This window comes from Dipodomys spectabilis, unplaced genomic scaffold (genome assembly GCF_019054845.1).
Source record: "Dipodomys spectabilis isolate Male_0828 unplaced genomic scaffold, ASM1905484v1 ptg000039l, whole genome shotgun sequence".
NCBI lineage: Eukaryota > Metazoa > Chordata > Mammalia > Rodentia > Heteromyidae > Dipodomys > Dipodomys spectabilis.
Window position 1 is genome coordinate 294,826 of NW_024870716.1, and position 19,960 is coordinate 314,785.

Genomic DNA, 19,960 nt, shown 5'->3' on the forward strand with positions numbered 1-19,960 from the left:
TGGTACTGAGGAATCAAACCCAGGGTTTCATGTATGCTAGGCAAGCACTCTACCACTAAGCCATTCCAAGCCCCCAAATATATTTTAGTAACATCCTGTTGCTATCTCAAAATCTGCTATAATAGAAGTATTTATACATTAGGAATTATCAAATGTTATGGATCAAAGCTGTTCTCCTGAGAACTCAATGTGAAACATTTACCAGCACATTGTTGAATTCAGCTGCTGTTTTTTGTCCAATTCTCCTTCCTTCACTTTGTCATCACAAGTGTTCATCCCAAGAGCAGTCTCCAAAAACTCTGTGCACACACATCTGTGTCCTAAGGAGATGTGACCTGAAATCAACAACAAAAAGAATAGCTTAGCAGGGTAATAGTGGCTCAGGCTCATGACTATAATCCTAGCTACTCAGGACCTAAGATCTGAGGATCACAGTTTGAAACCAGTCTAGGCAGCAAAGTCCAGAAGACTCTTATCACTAATTAACCATAGAAAAATCTGGAAGTAAAACTGCAACTCAAGTGGTAGAGTGCTAGCCTTGAGCAAAGGAAGTTCAGGGACAGTGCCCTGAGTTCAAGCCCCAGGACCAGAACAAAAAGAAGAGAGGAAAAAAAAAAGAATAGCTTGAACCAGATGTATAAGATGGAAGTAAGAAACACTATAAGAAACAAACAAAAAAAAAGAAACACTATAAGGGCTGGGAAGGTGGCTCAGTGGTAGAGCGCTTGTCTTGCATACCTGAGGCCCTGGGTTCGATTCCTCAGCACCACATAAGCAAAAAAGCCAGAAGTGGTGCTGTGGCTCAAGTGGTAGAGTGCTAGCCTTGAGCTGAAAAGCTGAGGGACAGTGCCCAGGCCCAGAGTTCAGGCCCCACAACCGGACCCCCCCAAAAAAAAAAAACACTATAAAAGCCAAGTGCCAGTGGCTCATGCCTGTAATCCTAGCTACTCAGGAGCCTGAGATCTGAGGATGGTGGTTCAAAGCCAGCCTGGGCAAGGAAGTCCTTGAGACTCCTATCTCCAATAAACCACCAGAAAACTGGAAGTGGCGCTGTGGCTCTAACAGTAAAGTGTTTGCCTTGAGCTGAAGAGGGCAGAGACAGTGCCCAAGTCCAGAGTTCAAGCCAGAAAGAAAGAGAGAGAGAGAGAGAGAGAGAGAGAGAGAGGAAGGAAGGAAAGAAAGAAAGAAAGACTATAAATGATTTAAAAAATTAAAAAACAGTGATATAGAAACTAGACATTCATGACCTGTGGCTCATGCCTGTAATCCTAGCTACCCAGCAGGCTGAGATCTGAGGATCATGGTTCAAAGCCAGCCGAGACAGGAAGTCTATGAGACTCTTCTTTTTTTTTTGGGGGGGGGGGGTCCGGTCGTAGGACCTGAACTCTGGGCCTGGGCGCTGTCCCTCAGCTCTTCAGCTCAAGGCTAGCGCTCTACCACTTGAGCCACAGCGTCACTTCCGGCTTTTTTCTTTTTTCTTATGTGGTGCTGAGGAATCGAACCCAGGGCCTTGAGCATGCAAGGCAAGCGCTCTACCACTGAGCCACCTTCCCAGCCCATCTATGAGACTCTTGTCTCTAGCCACTGGAAAACTGGAAGTGGAGCTATGGCTCAAAGCGGTAGAGCACTAGCCTTGAGTTAAAAGTTCAGGGGCAGAGCCCAGGCCCTGAGTTCAAGCCCCATGACTACCACCACCACCACCAACAACAACAACAAAAACAAACCAGAGCCAGGTGTCAGTGGCTCACACCTGTAATCCTAGCTACTCAGGAGGTTGAGATCTGAGGATCATGGTTCAAAGCCAGCCTGGACAGGAAACACCATGAAACTCGTATCTCCAATTACCCACCAGAAAAACTCGAAGTGACACTGTGCCCAAGTGGTGGAGCACATACCCGCCTTGAGCTGAAATGCTGAGGGACAGCGCCCAGGCCCAGAGTTTAAGCCCCAAGACTGACAAAAACAAAACAAAAAATAAATCTGAGTCAAGCACAGTAGTACATTCCTGTGTCCTGGCTATTTGTAAGGTTGAGGCAAAAGGATTGCTTTAGCCCAGGACTTTAAGACCAGCCTGAACAACACAACAAATCTGCATCTCAAATAAATAAATGGAAAAAAAAAAGAAACCATACAAGACCCAACAGGATTACTATATGTCTTAAAGATGAAAACCAAAGTAATGGAAGACAATATTTAACAATCATAATTCAAATTCAATCACACTTTTGTTTGTTGTGCTGTGGCTTGCGGAGGCAAGTGTTTTACCATTTGGGTATCTTTAGCATTCAATGACACTTTTGTTTGGGGGGGGGGGAAGAAGACCCAAATTTACATAGTGAAAGAACATACTAAGTTCAGTGCTAACAGGCTTGCCTACCATTCACCAGGCCCTAGGTTGGATTCTCAGTGAAATAATATAAAGTAAGAGTATACCATGTACCAAGTTAAATAAATCTGAATTGGTCAACTCTTAGATATAGCCTGAAAAATTATTATACTACAAAGAAAAAAAAGTTACGTATGCTTTCTGCTTCCTTTCTAAGGATAGCAAACCAGTTTGACACAATATTCAAAGCCAGAAATAATAAAGCAACATCTATAGAATACAGTTAAGAGGGAAAATGTATGTCAATGCCAATCAAGTTTTCTTTTTTGGTTGGTCACAGGGTTTGAACTCAGGGCCTGGGTGCTGTCCCTTAGCCTCTTTGTGCTCAAAGCCAGTGCTCTACAGCACCAATTCTGACCTTTTCTGAATTGTTTATTGAAGATAAAGAGTCTCATGGACTTTCCTGCTCCTGTTAGCTTCAAACAGCTATCCTCAGATCTCAGCCCCCGAGTAACTAGTGTTTCATGCATGAACCACTGGTGCCCAGCATCCAACCAAGTTTTCAGTATGGAAAACATCAGGGATTAAGCCAGGTGCCAGTGGTTCTTGCCTGTAATCCTAGCTACTCAGGAGGCTGAGATCTGAGAATCATGGTTCAAAGTCAGTCAGGGCAGGAAAGTCCATGAGACTCTTATCTCCAATAAACCACTCAGAAAACTGGAAGTGGTGCTGTAGCTCAAGTGGGCTTGAGCTGAAGAGCTGAGGGACAGCGCTCAGGCCCAGAGTTCAAGCCCCATGACCAACAGAAAAAACAAACAAACAAAAACATCAGGGATTATTACACAGATGACTTTTCTTTCTCTTTTTCTTTTTTTTGGGTCTGGTTGTGGGGCCTGAACTCTGGGTCTGGGCGCTCAGCTCAAACCCAGGGCCTCATGCATGCAAGGCAAGCACTCTACCACTGAGCCACCTTCCCAGCCCTTTTTTTTTGTTGTTAGTCATGGGGCTTGAACTCTGGACTTGGGTGCTATCCCTGCACTCTTCAGCTCAAGGCAAGCACTCTACCGCTTGAGTCATAGTGCCACTTCCAGTTTTCTGAGTGGTTTATTGAAGAGTCTCTCAGACTTTCCTGCCCAGGCTGGCTTTAAACAGTGATCCTCAGATCTCAGCCTCCTGAGTAGCTAGGCTTACAGGTGTGAGCTACTAGCGTCCAGTTCTAGGTGAGTTTTCTTTTTTTTTTTCCTTTTTTTTTTTGCCAGTCATGGGACCTGAACTCTGGGCCTGGGCACTGTCCCTCAGCTTCTTAGCTCAAGGCTAGTGCTCTACGACTTGAGCCACAGCGCCACTTCCAGCCTTTTCTGCTTATGTGGTGCTGAGCAATCGAACTTCATGCATGCAAGGCAAGCACTCTACCACTGAGATACCTTCCCAGCCCCGAGGTAAGTTTTCTTTATGAAGGGAAACCATAACCAACCAAGGCTGAGATCTGAGGATTGTGGTTTCAGTCAAGTCCAGGGAAGTCCTTGAGACATTTTTTTTTTTTTTTGGTCGGTTGTGGGACTTGAACTCTGGGCTTGGGTGCTGTCCCTGTGCTCTTCAGCTCAAGACAAGCACTTTAGCACTTGAACCGTAGCGCCACTTCCAGTTTTCTGGTGGTTAATTGAAGATAGGAGTCTCACAGACTTTCCTGCTCGGGCTGGCTTTGGACCACGATCTTCAGATCTCAGCCTCCTGAGTAGCTAGGATTATAGGCGTGAGCCACCAGCTCCTAGTAGGACATGCTCTTTTGTACCTGCAATTTGGCACCTTAGCTTTAGTAGTATAGCAGAAGCAGGAAGGTCACTCTCACATTCCTTTCAATCTTTATCCTGGAGGCAAATTGTAAAATCCTCCTTGGAGAGGCAATCTTCCAAGAACTAAAAGAAAACAATATACTTATCTCAGAAGTAGGAATATAGAAAAGAATGTGAATAAACAGGTCTTACTAAATTCTTGTAATTTTTCCCTAATAGATCACACCCTTTTGTCTTACTCCTCCATGACTGGTGACATTTCATCAATGTAAGCTTGAAAGCCCATGTTTCCCTGTGGTCTTCCTTTGTGAAGGCTGTTGTTTCCTGTAAAATTTATGTGACACAAAACTATATCCTTCTGTCTTGTGAAATTTACTTTCTATTTCAGAGTTCTCAGCCATTAATTTTCAATGGGTGAAAAAACTTCCTTCCTTTGCAATAGTATAAATGTGTTACATGCTCTGAAAATTTGGAATAGCTAAGCAAAAAAATGAGAGAAAGGAAAGATGAAGTAGAATTACCTCACTGTTGAAGAGGTAAAAAGTGGGGATGAGAAATGGCATTTAAAGCCAGCCACTGGTGGCTCATGCCTGTAATCCTAGCTACTCATGAGGCTGAGATCTGCGGATCATGGTTCAAAGCCAGCCCAGGCAGGAAAGTCCATGAGACTCTTATCTCCAATTAACCACCAGAAAACCAAAAGTGTTGCTGTGGCTCAAGTGGTAAAGTGCTAGCCTTGAGCTGAAGAGCTGAGGGACAGCGCTCAGGCCCAGAGTTCAAGCCCCACAACCAAAAAGAGTGAAAGCCTTGAGCTGAAGAGCTGAGGGACAGCATCCAGGCCAGTCCCACAACTGACAAAAAAGAAAGAAAGAAAAAAAAAAAGATGGTATTTAAAACCATTTCCTGGGGCTGGGAAGGTTGCTCAGTGGTAGAGTGCTTGCCTTGCATGCCTGAGGCCCTGGGTTCAATTCCTCAGCACCACATAAGCAAAAAGAAAAAAGCTGGAAGTGGCGCTGTGGCTCAAGTGGTAGAGTGCTAGACTTGAGCTGAAGAGCTGAGGGACAGTGCCCAGGCCCAGAGTTCAGGCCCCATGACCGGACCCAAAAAATAAAAAAATAAATAAAACCATTTCCTTTTATTAATTAAAAACTAATTAGGGCTAGGTGCTGGTAGCTCACACCCTAATTGTAGCTACTCAGGAGGCTGATATCAGAAGATGAGAGTTGGAAGCCAGCTCAGTCAGGAAAGTCCAGATCTGGGCATGAAAGTCCAGGAGACCTAAGCTTTCCTTGAGCAAAAAAGCTCAGGGACAGACCCAGAACCAGAGTTCAAGCCCCAGGATTGGCGCACAAAAAAAAAAAAGTAGTCAGACGTGGAGATATGGATCATGTGGTAGAATGCTAGCCTTGAGCACAGAAGCTAAAAGATAGAACTCAGGCCCTGAGATCAAGCTCCAGGATTGACATACACAAATTTCTCTCTCCATCTCTCTCTCTCTCTCTCTCTCTCTCACACACACACACACACACATACACACACACAATACACACATACAAATTTAAAAAAGAGCCTGAATTCAAACACCAACTCTGCCACAAAAAGTTTGCCCCTTTAAGCAGATACTTTATTCCCAGCCCAGACAGGGAAGTCCATGAGACTCTTATTTCCAATTAAACACCAAAAGCCAGAAGTGGAGCTGTGACTGAAGAGGTAGAGCACTAGCCTTGAGCACAAAAGCTCAGGGACAGTAGTCAGACCCCAAGTTCAAGCCCTAGGATTGGCACATACACAAAAGCAAGAAAAAAAGTTTACCCCTTTGTACAGCTACTTAAAACTAAAACAACAACAAAACCTAATAAATTTATACTAGTTAAGTCTTTCTTACATGTGTATGATGATTGTCCCAACCAGGTTAAAAGCTTTATATACATATAAGATTTTTTTAATCTTTACTTTTCTATCTAGCTTCTCAATAAATGAACAGAAATCAAGATTTTATGGTTAGCCTTTATTTCAAGTACTAATTTTTATTACACCAATGCTAAAGCCCTAGCTGTCAATACTGCTATGTAAATGAGCTAAAAGGTATAGTTCTTGTTCCCCTGCCATACAAAAGCCCAAGTTTAGCAAATCTGCAAGTTTAAAAACAAAGCTAATCAAACAATTTTAAAGTACAATATGCAACCTCCCTTCAGTAAATATAATGAAAAAGCCTCTCAATGAAAGGAGATAAATTGAACATATCTAACACTCCTTTCAGGGTAAAAGAATTTATGGTTGGGCTGGGAAGTTGGCTCAGTGGCAGAGCGCTTACCTTGCATGCCTGAGGCCCTGGGTTCGATTCCTCAGCACCACATAAGCAAAAAGCCGGAAGTGGCGCTGTGGCTCAAGTGGTAGAGTGCTAGCCTTGAGCTGAAGAGCTGAGGGACAGTGCCCAAGCCCAGAGTTCAGGCCCCACGACCGGACCAAAAAAAAAAAAAAAGAATTTATGGTTGACTGACCATTCTAGAATCAACTGCCAGAGCTCAGTGAGCACAAACTTCTATCACATTTAAATGAGTGAAACAAACAATCTGCCTTATAGATGAGGTAGTTCCCACAAGGATATAGCCTCAGTGAGACAGCTCACATTTCTTTGTTCCTTGAGGAGGTATTATTCATGTTTACCATAACGTGCTTCAATATGACCCAATATTCCACACAATCCTCTTGTCCAATGGACTTAGTATCTGAGGTGTTCTTTTAATATTAGGATGTGGAATATGTTAATGTTTCTAATTATTACAATAACTAAAATTTTTCATTGATTGTTTTGTTTCATAATTTATTTACAAAAATAGGGTCAATTTAAAACGCATGTTATCAGAGTAAATCTAAGGTATACTATATAGAATGTGCTTGTCAGTTTTTCTTTTTTTGGTTGGTTGAGGGGCTTGAACTCTGGGCTTGGGAACTATCCCTCAGCTCTTCAGCTCAAGGTAAGCACTCTACCCCTTGAGCCACAGCGCCACTTCTGGTTTTCTAGTGGTTTTATTGGAGATAAGAGTCTCACGGACTTTCCTGGCTTTGAACAGTGATCCTCAGATCTCAGCCTCCTAAGTAGCTAGGATTACAGGCATGAGCCACCGGCATCCGGCTCAGTTTTCTCTACTGTGACCAAATGCCTGAGAAACAGCTTAAGGGGAGAAAGGATTTATAGCTGATATTTTCAGAGATTTCAAGAGAGAGAGATGAGAGGTGGGAGAGAGACAAGAGATGGGAGCAGACAAGAGAGATAAAAAGAGAGAAAGAGGGGAGAGAGAGAGAGACAGAGACAGAGAGACAGAGAGACAGAGACAAAGACAGACAGACACCTGTACTCCTAGACTCTCTCCTTTGACCCTTTTATTCCATCCAGGCTTCCAACCTATACATGTTGCTCACATCCTTTTTTTTTTCTCTCACATTCAGAACAGGTTTTTTTCCCCATTTAATCCTCGTCGAAAACATTATTATAGACACATCAGTGATGCACTTTACTTATTTCCTAGATTATCTAATCAAGTTGACAGTGAATATTATTTTAAAAATTATTTTTATTATCTTTTACGTAGTTGTACAGATTTTCAACTCAACATATTAACTTATAACTACAATGCATAATAAGGAAATTTAACATGGAGTCTATAGTCTTTGATAATTCATCTAACCACTCTCTGCTTTGGTTTTTTAATTTCTAAAATGGTAACCATGGGCTGAGAAGGTGGCTCAGTGGTAGTGTGTTTGCCTTGCATGCCTGAGGCCCTGGGTTCGATTCCTTAGCACCACATAAGCAAAAAGAAAAAAATCCGGAAGTGACGCTGTGGCTCAAGTGGTAGAGCGCTAGCCTTGAGCTGACGAGCTGAGAGACAGCGCCAGACCCCGAGTTCAGGCCCCATGACCGGACCCAAAAATAAATAAACAAAAATAAAATAAAATAAAATAAAATGGTAACCATAATATTCAACCTACATCATTGGGTTACAATGAGCAATAATGATTTAATGTTGGTTGCGGTCATTTTAACAAAATATACAAAATGTAGATTATATGTTCTGTGCAGGGGTTAGCAACCAATTGTCTATGAGTCAAATCTGGCCGATGAGCTATTTTTACAGCCTACATTGTGGTAACACAGGTGGTTTTTTTTTTGTTTTGGTTTGGTTTTTTGTGTGTGTGCCAGTCCTGGGAATTTAATTCAGGGCACTGTGTCTGGCTTTCTTTTTGCTCTAGACTAGCATTCTACCACTTGAGCCACAGCTCCATTTCTAGCTTTTTTGGTAGTTTACAGGAGATAAGAGTCTTACAGACTCTCCAGCCCAGGCTGGTTTCAAACCTCAATCCTCAGATCTCAGCCTCCTGAAAAGCTAGGATTTCAGATATGGGCGACTGGTGCCAGCACTAATACAGTATCTGTCTGTCTATCTATCTGTCTGTGTGTCTATCTATCTGTCTGTCTGTCTATCTATTCCTTTATTTCTTTTGTCAGTCACAGGCCTTTTGAACTCAGGAGTTAGGCACTTTCCCTGAGCTTTTTTGCCCAAGGCTAGTGCTCCACTGAGTCACAGCTCAGTTTCCATTTCCAGTTTTATGGTGCTTATTTAGAGATAAAGAGTCTCAGTGGGCTGGGAGGGTGGCTTAGTGGTAGAGCACTTGCCTTGCATGCCTGAGGCCCTGGGTTCGATTCCTCAGCACCACATAAGCAAAAAGAAAAAAGCCGGAAGTGGAGCTGTGGCTCAAGTGGTAGAGTGCTAGCCTTGAGCTGAAGAGCTGAGGGACAGTGCCCAGGCCCAGAGTTCAAGCCCCACGACCGGACCCAAAAAAAAAAAAAAAAGAGTCTCACTGATGGGTTGGGAAGGTGGCTGAGTGGTAGAATGCTTGCCTTGCATGCATGAGGCCCTGGGTTGATTCCTCAGCACCACATAAGCAGAAAAAGCCAGAAGTGGGGCTGATGCTCAAGTGGTAGAGTGCTAGCCTTCAGCTGAAGAGCTGAGGGACAGTGCCCAGGCCCAGAGTTCAGGCCCCACGACCGGACCCCCCCCCCAAAAAAAAAAAAAGAGTCTCACTGACTTTCTTATCGTCAGACTCAGCCTTCTGTAATCCTCCTCTGATAGGATTACTGGTGGGAGCCACCAGTGCCCTGGCTTAGGTGTTTTTTGTTTGTTTTTTTCAGTCCTGGGGATTGAACTCTGGGCCTGGGTTCTGTCCTTGAGCATCTTTTGCTCAAGACTAGCACTCTACCACTTGAGCCATAGCAACACTTTTGGCTTTTTCTCGTGGTTAACTGGAGATAAGAGTCTCGTGCCTGAAATACTAGCTACTCAGGAGGCTGAAATCTGAGGATCTGTGTTCGAAGCCAGCCCAAGCAGAAAAGTCCAGGAGACTCTTACCTCCAATTAATGACCAGAAAAGCAGAAATAGAGATTTGGCACCAAATGGTAGAGTGGTAGCCTTAAGCAAAAGAGTTCAGGGAAAGCCTCAGGCCTTGAGTTAGAGCCCCACAGCTAACAAAACAACAGGAGTCTCATGGACTTTTCTGCCTGGCTGGCTTTGAATCTCCATCCTCAGATCTTAGCCTGCTGAGTAGTTAGGTACAGGCGTGAGCCATCAGTGGCAGCAAGTCTTTATATTTTCAAAAGGATCATGGGTTGGGCATGAGTGGCTCATGTATTCCTAGCTACTCAGGTGGCTGAGGCTGAGACTGAGGATCTTAGTTCAAAGCTAGCCTTCGGAAGGAAGGTCAATAAGACTATTATCTCCAATTAATCACTAAAAAGCCAGAAATGGAGCTGTGGCTCAAGTGGTAGAGTACCTGTCCAAGCTCCAGTACTGGCAGAAAACTCCCTCTCTCTCTCTCTGTCTCTCTTTCTCTCTGTCTGTCTCTGTCTCTCTCTCTCACACACACACAAATACACAATTCCAACACTGAAGGTGGAGGCAGAAAGACCTCAACTTCCAAGGTCAGCTTGATACACAGTAAGTTCAAGACCAGACTGGTCACATAGTGAGACTGTTTTAAAAGAATTGTGGCGGGCTGGGAAGGTGGCTCAGTGGTAGAGCGCTTGCCTTGCATGCACTCCACATAAGCAAAAAAAAAAAAAAGCTGGAAGTGGCGCTGTGGCTCAAGTGGTAGAGCACTAGCCTTGAGCTGAAGAGCTGAGGGACAGTGCCCAGGCCCAGAGTTCAGGCCCCACTACCGGACCCCCCCAAAAAAATGTGGCTAAGGGGGTGCTGGGAAGGTAGCTCACAGTGGTACAGTGCTTACCCTTGCATGCATGAGGCCCTGGTTTCGATTCCTCAGCATCACATAAGCAGAAAAAAAGCCAGAAGTGGAGCTATGGCTCAAGTGGTAGAGTGCTAGCCTTGAGCTGAAGAGCTGAGGGACAGCGCCAGGCCCAGAGTTCAGGCCCCCCTACCAAAAAAAAAAAAAAAATTGAGGCTCATCGCTAGTGGCTCACGCCTATAATCCTAGCTATTCAGGTGACTGAGTTCTGAGGCGGTTCAAAGCCAGCCTAGACAGGAAAAGTCCCTGAGATTCTTATCTCCAATAAACCACTCAGAAAAACAGAATTGGTGCTGTGGCTCAAGTGGTAGAGCCCTAGCCTTGAGCTGAAGAGCGGGGGACAGCGTCCAGGCCTAGAGCTCAAGCCCCACAACCCACCAAAAAAAAAAAAAAATTATTTACAGGATAAATTAAATATACATACATACATACATACATACAAACACACATTATATGGATAATCAGCTAAAGAGTTCTGTGTATCTTTTTGAGTCAGTACAGGGACTTGAACTCAGGGCCTTGTGTTTTCTCTATTTTGCTTACTGCTGGCACTCTACCACTTAAGCCACACTTCCACTTCTGGCCTTTCCTGGTTATTTAGAGATAGTCTTGGGATTTGTCTGACCAGGATGGAGTCAAACTGAGATCTTTACATATAAATCTCTTTTTTCTTTTCTTTTTTGGTGCCAGTCTGTAGCTTGAACTCAGGACCTGGGTGCTGCCCCTGAGTTTTTTTTGCTTTTTTTTTTTTCATGCTCTACATAGTGCTCTACTACTTGAGCCACAGTTCCTCTTCTAGCTTTTTGTTAATTCAATGGAGAAAAGAGTCTAGAAGTCAGGAGCCGATGGCTCACACCTGTAATCCTAGCTACTCAGGAGGCTGAGACCTGAAGGTTGTAATTCAAAGCCAGCCTGGGCGGGGAAAGTCCATGAGACTCTTATCCCCAATAAACCACCAGAAAAACCGGAAGTGGCGCTGTGACTCAAGTGGTCGAGTGCTAGCTTTGAGCTGAAGAGCTCCCAGATCCTCAGTTCCAGCCCCACAACTGACCAAAAAAAAATGGCTTTGAGACCCAATCCTCAGATCTCAGCCTCCTGAGTAACTAGGATTACAGGCATGAGCTTTGGAGTTGGGGTTGGAGAATCTTGGTATATAGCACAGGCTGACCTCAAATTTATGATTCTCTTGCCTTAAATTCATGGAGTTGTGATATTATAGGTTAGGATTATAGGCATGTTTCACTAGGCCCAGCAATATCTGCTGGACATAATGGCATTATATCATTTTTCATGATATCAGAATTATTCTGGAAATAAAACTTTTTTTTTTAACAGACAGTCTGTGTTCTATTGAACTCCTGCCTTCAAGTAATCCTTCTGCTTCAACCTCCTGAGTCGCTAGGATTAAAGGTGTGAGACACCTTTAATTAAACGTGTGAGCACTCAGCAGGTCTATATATTTTTGAGCGTTATCCAATGCACTGTATAACAGAATTTCTGTATTGGGAGTAAATAAATAAATAATGAACTGTGAGTTCAAACCTATGCTTGTCTTCCTGGCAGCCTAGTTATAAGGTCCAAATATTTTACCTTTTAGATTGTCAGGGAATACAGGAGACCATACATATAGTATTATAGTATATAGAAAATCTAATCCTAATTTTTCAGGTGACTGGAGTTAGTGATACAGACAAAAGGTTGTATGACCAGTCTAACTGAGATGATTCTATGTCTTGTTCCATATTTTGAAAATGAAAAAAAAAATTTGCACAATCCCCAAAGTACATTCAGATATCTGCACATATAACTAAGTATCTGTTGTTTGCTAAGAGGGGTATGAAGATCCTCCCCATAAATACCTCAGGTATTTATTGGGGAACAGTATGGGAAATTATTTTTCCTGCCATTTGGAATACAGCTAAGTGTGAAAGGGAAGATATCTTAACAAGGTAGGAGAAGGAGCCAAAGCCATTTACCTAGGCAGTACCACTGTCTCAGGATAGAGGTAGAAGGAGATGAGGAGGGCCAGAATCTGGTAATTCAAGGTTACAGACTCTAATAATAAGTGTCTTTGAATTTAAAAACCTGCAGCAAAGAGAACATAATTAAATTACATGAGGACAAAGAGGGATAGAGAAAGACTAAAAGGTGCTGTCAGGTCAGCCTTCCACTACAGCTGGGTACTGTTCTCAGAGAGTTCCCTAGAGAGTCTTCTACCATCAAGTGACATTTGAGGTATTAAACATGTGAGATAGGATTGGACACTGTGAGCATATGATCCTTAAGGGGCTGACAGTGCACCCTTCCTGCTGAACTAGTTTCTTATCCTAGAGTCTGATCCTTGAGCTCAGGTGTTCTGTTCTCCAGCACTTTTCAAACCTGTATCATTCTGTTACAAAAGAAAGAACTAACAGATCAGCTTCTGCTGTGAGGCATGCAATTAACCCTCAGAAAATTTCTCAGCCTGGACAATATGAGAAAGAAATTCCTATGTACTGTATGCTAGGCAGAATACTAACTTATTTGACTTAATACTTACAACACTATCATCCAAATAGTGTTACTACAAAAGAAGAAACAGGCTTACAGAAGCTAAGAAACTTGTCTCCTAAATCAAGGTTATAAAGTCAAAGATATAAAATGTAAATAAATCTGATGTCAAAGCCTATGTTTAGCCTGCCAGAGTAAGGCTCTCTACCATTAAGTGGTTAGGCCTGGAAGTCTGCTTTCTTAGTAGTGCCTCATCTCTGATGTGTATATCATTCCCACAACAAAGTAATGACTTCACTGAAACAGTTTAACATTCTATATATTTAGAATCTGAAAACATCTCAAACATAGTACCCACAAGAATGCTAGTGTATATAGGTTTAAAATCTTAACAGTAAAAGGAAACATACCAATCTTCCCAACAATGTTTTTAAAAGGGAAAATCACTTCCTTCTTCATTTATTGGAATTGCTTGGAAGCAGAAGTCAGGAAATCCCCTTCCTTGACCTGTGGTATTTATGTGATTGTTGTTCCCAAAGTACAGAATTTTTTCTGATTTGCCTTTGCAATTTCTAATATTTTGTATTCATTAATAGAACATAGTTTTGTTTGAAAGCTTTCCACAAAACTGAATTTTGCTCTTTTCTTTCTATATTCTGAGAAAATGAAGCTATAAAAAAAGAACATCTGAGAAAATGAAGCTATAAAAAAAGAACATCTAATTACTTCTGCTATATAAAAATTTATATGTATTGGGGCTTGGAATATAGCTTAGTGGTAGAGTGCTTCCCTAGCATGAATGATGCACTGGGTTTAGCCACTGAAACAGAAAAAGCCAGAAGTAGCACTGTGGCTCAAGTAGAAGAGCACTAGCCTTGACCATAGAGAGGCTCAAGGACAGAGCCAAGGCCCTGAGTTCAAGGCCCAGGACTGGCAAAAAAAAAAAGTATATATATATATATATATATATATATATATATATATATATACACTTTATATATATACACACACATATATATTTATACATACATATATACACACACACTACAAAAACAATTTGCTATCCTAGAAACTACAATAAAATGCTTTAATAGGCACACATATTTCTAGCTAAAGTAACATGTTTAGGAAGAACACAAATTGTTCACATGTATGGAATTCAGTTTTAGAATACCCAAGAATAAGTACAGGGTTTTTTCCACCAAAGAAAATAAATTGTTTCCATTACTAAGAAGGTTATTATAGTTAATGGAATAGAATTTCCAAAAACAGACTCACACAAATATATTTACAAAGGCGCCAATGTAATTCAGTGGGAAAAGTGATACCTTTTCAACAAATAAAGTTGGAACAACTGGATATGAAAAAAACGGACCCTAACATAATGTCATGTGCCAAAAGATTAACTTAGTGCTGGGAAGGTGGCTTAGTGGTAGAGTGTTTGCCTAGCATTCATGAACCCCTGGGTTCAATTCTTCAGTACCACATACCCAGAAAAAGCCAGAAGTAGCGCTGTGGCTCAAGTACGTAGAGTGTGAGCCTTGAGCAAAAGAAACTCAGGGCCAGCGCCCAGACCCTAAATTCAAGCCCCAGGACTGGAGAAAAAAAATTAACTCAAACTGGGCATGGTAGTAAGTGTCTAGTACTTGGGAGGCTGACCCAAAAGGACTGTAAGTTCAAGGGTAGCTTGAACTACATAGCAAGACTCTGTCTCAAGACAACAATAGCAAAAAAAAAATTTTTTTTTTTGGGTCAGGTCATGGGGCCTGAACTCTGGGCCTGGGCACTGTCCCTCAGCTCTTCAGCTCAAGGCTAGCGCTCTACCACTTGAGCCATAGCGCCACTTCCGGCTTTTTTCTTATTGCTTATGTGGTGCTGGGGAATCGAACCCAGGGCCTCAGGCATGCAAGGCAAGCGCTCTACCACTGAGCCACCTTCCCAGCCCCATTAGTAAAATTTTTTTTTTTTTGTCGGTCGTGGGGCTTGAACTCTGGGCCTGGGCACTGTCCCTCAGCTCTTCAGCTCAAGGCGAGCGCTCTACCACTTGAGCTACAGCGCCACTTCTGGTTTTCTGGTGGTTTATTGGTGATAGGAGTCTCACGGTCTCTCCTGCCCGGGCTGGCTTTGAACCGCGATCCTCAGATCTCAGCCTCCTGAGTAGCTAGGATTACCGGCGTGAGCCACCAGCGCCTGGCTCCATTAGCAAAAATTTTTGAAGTTAACCTCTTATAGGTAAAAGTTAAAACTGTAATATTTTTTAAACTTTTGAGACCTGGAATAAAGACAAAGGTTTCTTTTCTCCTTTTTTTTTTTTTTTTGGTGGTGGTGGTGGGATTTTGGGGCTTGAACTCAGGGCCTGGGTACTGTCCCTGAGCTTTTTTACTCAAGACTAGTGGTAGAGCACTAGCCTTGAGCTGAAGAGCTGAGGGACAGTGCCCAGGCCCAGAGTTCAGGCCCCACGACCGGACTCGCCCCCCCCCTCCCCCCCAAAAAAAAGAGTCTTGTGGACTTTCCTGTTCAAGCTGGTTTGAATCACAATCTGCAGATCCCACTTGGATACGGGTGTGAACCACTGGCACCTGTCTCTTTTTCAATTCTTTTTGTTGTTGGTGGTGGTTGTAGGTTTTGAACTCTGGGCCTGGGTGCTGTCCCTGTGCTCTTCAGCTCAAGGCACTGAGCCACAGTACGACTTCCGGTTTTCTAGTGGTTTATTGGAGATAAAAGTCTCACAGACTTTTCCTGCCTGGGCTGGCTTTGAACCATGATCCTCAGATTTCAGCCTCCTGTGTAGCTAGGATTACAGGCAAGAGCCACCAGTGCCCAGCTTAGTATATTTCTTTTTTTTTTTTTTTGGTTGGTCATGGGGCTTGACCTAGTATATTTTTTATTAAACAATGTCACCCCTTCCTTCCCTCAAACAAATTTTCTTTTTTTTTGGGGGGGGGAGGGGGTCTGGTCGTGGGGCCTAAACTCTGGGCTTGGGCGCTGTCCCTCAGCTCTTCAGCTCAAGGCTAGCACTCTACCATTTTGAGCCACAGCACCACTTCCAGCTTTTTTTTTCTTTTTGCTTATGTGGTGCTGAGGATTTGAACCCAGGGCCTCAGGCATGCAAGGCAAGTGCTCTACTACTGAGCCATCTTCTCAGCCCCAAATATTTCTTTTTTAAAATGTTTTTTATTGTAAAAATACTGTACAGAGGGGTTACAGTTACATGAGTAAGGTAATGAGTACATTTTCTTTTTCTTCTTCTTTTATTTTTGGTCCGGTTGTGGGGCCTGAACTCTGGGCCTGGGCGCTGTCCCTCAGCTCTTCAGCTCAAGGCTAGCGCTCTACCAATTGAGCCTCAGCGCCACTTCCTGCTTTTTTCTTTTTGCTTATGTGGTGCTGAGGAATCGAACCTAGGGCCTCAGGCATGCAAGGCAAGCACTCTACCACTGAGCCACCTTCCCAGCCCCAATGAGTACATTTTCTATCAAGCAAATATTTCTTAGGTAGTACAGAAAAAATACAAGTCACAAAAGAAATACATTGGTAAATTATGCTTTACAGGAAATGAAAATCTTTGTTTTTGGAAATACTGTTAAGAAAAATTCAAAATCAAGTCACAGACTGAGAGAAAGTACATTCAAAGCAAGTGTATTTGATGAAAGATTTGTAATGAGATTATATAAAAAAGATATACAGGGCTGGGAAGGTGGCTCAGTGGTATAGTGCTTGCCTTGCATGCCTGAGGCCCTGGGTTTGATTCCTCAGCACCACATAAGCATGAAAAGCCAGAAGTGGCACTGTGGCTCAATGGTAGAGCACTAGCCTTGAGCTGAAGAGCTGAGGGACAGCGCCCAAGCCCAGAGTTCAGGCTCCAAGACCAACGCTCCCCCCCCAAAAAAAAAGTTAATCAACTTAATACTAATGCAAATAAGCCAATTAATAAATGGGCAAATAATCTGAATAGATACTTCATTAAAAAACATAAAAAGCCAAGTGTGGTAGTACACATACCTGTAATACCAGCTACTTGGGAGGCAGAGGCAAGAGAATCATTAGCTTCAGGAAAGCTTAACAACTTTAGCAAAATCCTGTCTAAAAAGACAGAATTTACAAAAAAAAAGGTTTGGGAGTGTGGCTGAAGTGAAAGAGCATTTGCCTAGCAAGCACAAAGCCCTTGGTTCAATACTTAGAACTGCAAGAAAAGATAGGAAGGTACTAAGTAGATACTTATCTACCTATGTACCTACTGTAGGTAGGTAAGATAGATAGATAAAGTAAGTATATAGAAAGATGTACATCATTAGTTATTATTTAGGAAGCAAAAAGAAGACACAGCAGGCGCCTAGCTACTCAGAAGGCCAAGGTCTGAGGATCAAGTTTCAAAGGTAGCCTAGGAGTGGCGCTGTAGCTCAAGTGGTAGAGCGCTCGCCTTGAGCTGAAGAGCTGAGGGACAGCACTCAGGCCCAGAGTTCAAGCCCCACAACTGACAAAACAACAACAACAAAGGTAGCCTAGGCAGGCAAGTCTATAAGACTCTTAATCCAATTAAACACCAAAAAGTCAAAAGCAGAGCTGTGGCTCAAGTAGGAAAGCACCAACCTTCAGTGAAAAAGCTAAATAAGAGTTCAAGATTGGGGTTGGGAAGGTGACTCAGTGGTAGAGTGCTTGCTTGCATGCATGAGGCCCTGGGTTTGATTCCTCAGCACCACATAAACAGAAAAAGCTGAAGTGTGCTGTAGCTCCAGTGGAGGGCCAGCCTTGAGCTGAAGAGCCAAGGCACAGTGCCCAGACTGAGTTTAGGCCCCAGGACGACGAGGACGACCACCACCACAAAAAAAGTTCAAGGTCCTCAGTTCTAGCCCCAGGACAACACACACACACACAAACACACTCTCTCTCTCTCTCTCTTTCTCTCACACACACCACTTGTTACAGAGGAAACATAAAGAAGCTCCATCAGCCAGGCACCAGTAGCTCATGTCTGCAATGCTAGCTACTCATGAGTCTGAGATCTGATCATAGTTCAAAGCTAGCTCAGGCGAAAAAGTGCCCCAATTAACCCTTCAAAAACAAGAAGTAATGATGTGGCTTAAATGGTAGAATGCTAGCTTTGAACACAAAGAAATTCATGGACAGCCTCCAGGCCACACACACACACACACACAAACACATACAGCTTCATCAGCTTCATACCAAACTGGACTCTGCTATGGCTGTATCTTTTTTTTGCCCATTGTGGGGCTTGAATTCTTACTTAGCTTTTTCATTCAAAGGTGGAATTCTTCCACGTTAGCCACATTTCTAGCCCAGCATTTTGTTCATTAATAAGAGATAAGAATCTCTCCAATTTGTCTGGCTCTGACTGGTTTCAAACCTGAGTCCACAAATATAGGTGTGAGCCACCAGTGTCTGGCATTGCTACAGCTGTATCTTATACTCAGTTCTTTCTTTTCTTTTTTTTTTTCTTGTCGGTTGTGGGGCTTGAACTTAGGGCCTGGGCTCTGTCCCTGAGATCTGCTTAAGACTAGCGCTCTACCACTTTGAGTCACAGCACCACTTCTGTTTTTTGCATGGTTAATTAGAGATAAAGAGTATCACAGGCACTTTTCTGCCCAGGCTGGCCTTGAACAGCAATCCTCAGAGCTCATCCTCCTGAATAGCTAGGATTACAGGCATGAGCCACCAGAGCCCAGCTAAACTCAGACATTTCTTAAGACTCCAGAACAATCTCCTTTTGCATACTGTGTATCTTCATTTAGGTCCCACACAAATCAACCAATTCCAGCCCTACCAAGAACCTGTGAGATTTCTTACATTCTACTACTCAAAAAATAGCGCCATGGGGCTGGGAAGGTAGCTCAGTGGTATAGTGCTTGCCTTGTATGCATGAGGCCCTGGGTTCCATTCCTCAGCATCACATAAGCAGAAAAATCTGGAAGTGGTGCTATGGCTGAAGAGCTGAGGGACAGCACCCAGGCCCAGAGTTCAGGCCCAACAACCAAAGGGGGAAAAAAAAAATAGCACCAAGTCAGGTGCCAGTGGTTCACAATTGTAATACTAGCAATTAAGGAGGCTGAGATCTGAGGATCACAGTTCAAAGCCAGCCAGGGCAGGGATGTCTAATCTCCAATTAGCCACCAGAAAACCAGAAGTTTGTTTTTTGTTTTTTTTTTTTGGGTCCGGTCTTGGGGCCTGAACTCTGGGCCTGGGCGCTGTCCCTCAGCTCTTCAGCTCAAGGCTAGCGCTCTACCCCCTTGAGCCACAGCGCCACTTCCGGCTTTTTTCTTTTTTGCTTATGTGGTGCTGAGGATCGAACCCAGGGCCTCTGGCATGCAAGGTAAGTGCTCTACCACTGAGCCACCTTCCCAGCCCCCAGAAGTGGTTTTATGGGCCAAGTGGTAGAGCACTAACCTTGAGCTTTTTCTATGTAGTACTGAGGAATCGAACCCAGGGCTTCATGCATGCTAGGCAAGCACTCTACCACTAAGCCACATTCCCAGCTCTACTTTTTTTTTTTCTTTTTTCTTTTGGTCATGGGGCTTGAATTCAGTGTTGCCTGGGCTGGTTTCAAACTATGATCCTGAGATCTCAGCCTCCTGAGTAGTTAGGATTACAGGCATGAGCCACCAGCACCTGGCTACCTTGAATACTTTGGATATAGTATATATTTACTTAACTATGCAAAAAACATTACTTAGAAGGGCTGGTAAAAACATGGATTTTTAAAGGTGTATATGGTAATACACATCTGTAATCACAATATTAAGGAAGCTGAGGCAGGAAGATCATTGAACTGGCCCAGGCTACATAGCAAAAAAAATCTCAAAAAAAAAAAATAAATTTGGGGAAGGGAATTTCACTCTAGTGATTCTGATTCTGAGACAGAATATAAGAAGAGTTTTTCTTTTTTTCTTTGCCAGTTCTGGGGTTTGATGAACTCAGGGCCTGGTTACTGTCCCTGAGCTTCTTTTGCTCAAGGCTATCTCTCTACCACTTTAGCCACAGCACCACTTCTAGTTTTTTCTGTTTGTGTGGTACTAAGGAATCAAACTCAGGGCTTTA

The 19,960-nt window shown here is 43.1% G+C and overlaps 1 protein-coding gene across 3 annotated transcripts in view; it reads right to left on the reverse strand.

Moving 5' to 3' along the window:
* The window catches only part of Larp4 (La ribonucleoprotein 4), a 169,805-nt gene that overhangs the window by 144,747 nt on the left and 5,098 nt on the right, over positions 1–19,960 (reverse strand). For 2 of the 3 annotated variants that reach the window (XM_042677476.1, XM_042677474.1), the window contains exon 2: positions 203–335. The exons of the other annotated variant lie outside the window; for it this stretch is intronic. The gene's annotated coding sequence lies outside the window, so the exon portion shown is untranslated. The remainder of the gene's footprint in view (positions 1–202; positions 336–19,960) is intronic. 3 annotated transcript variants of the gene reach the window in all.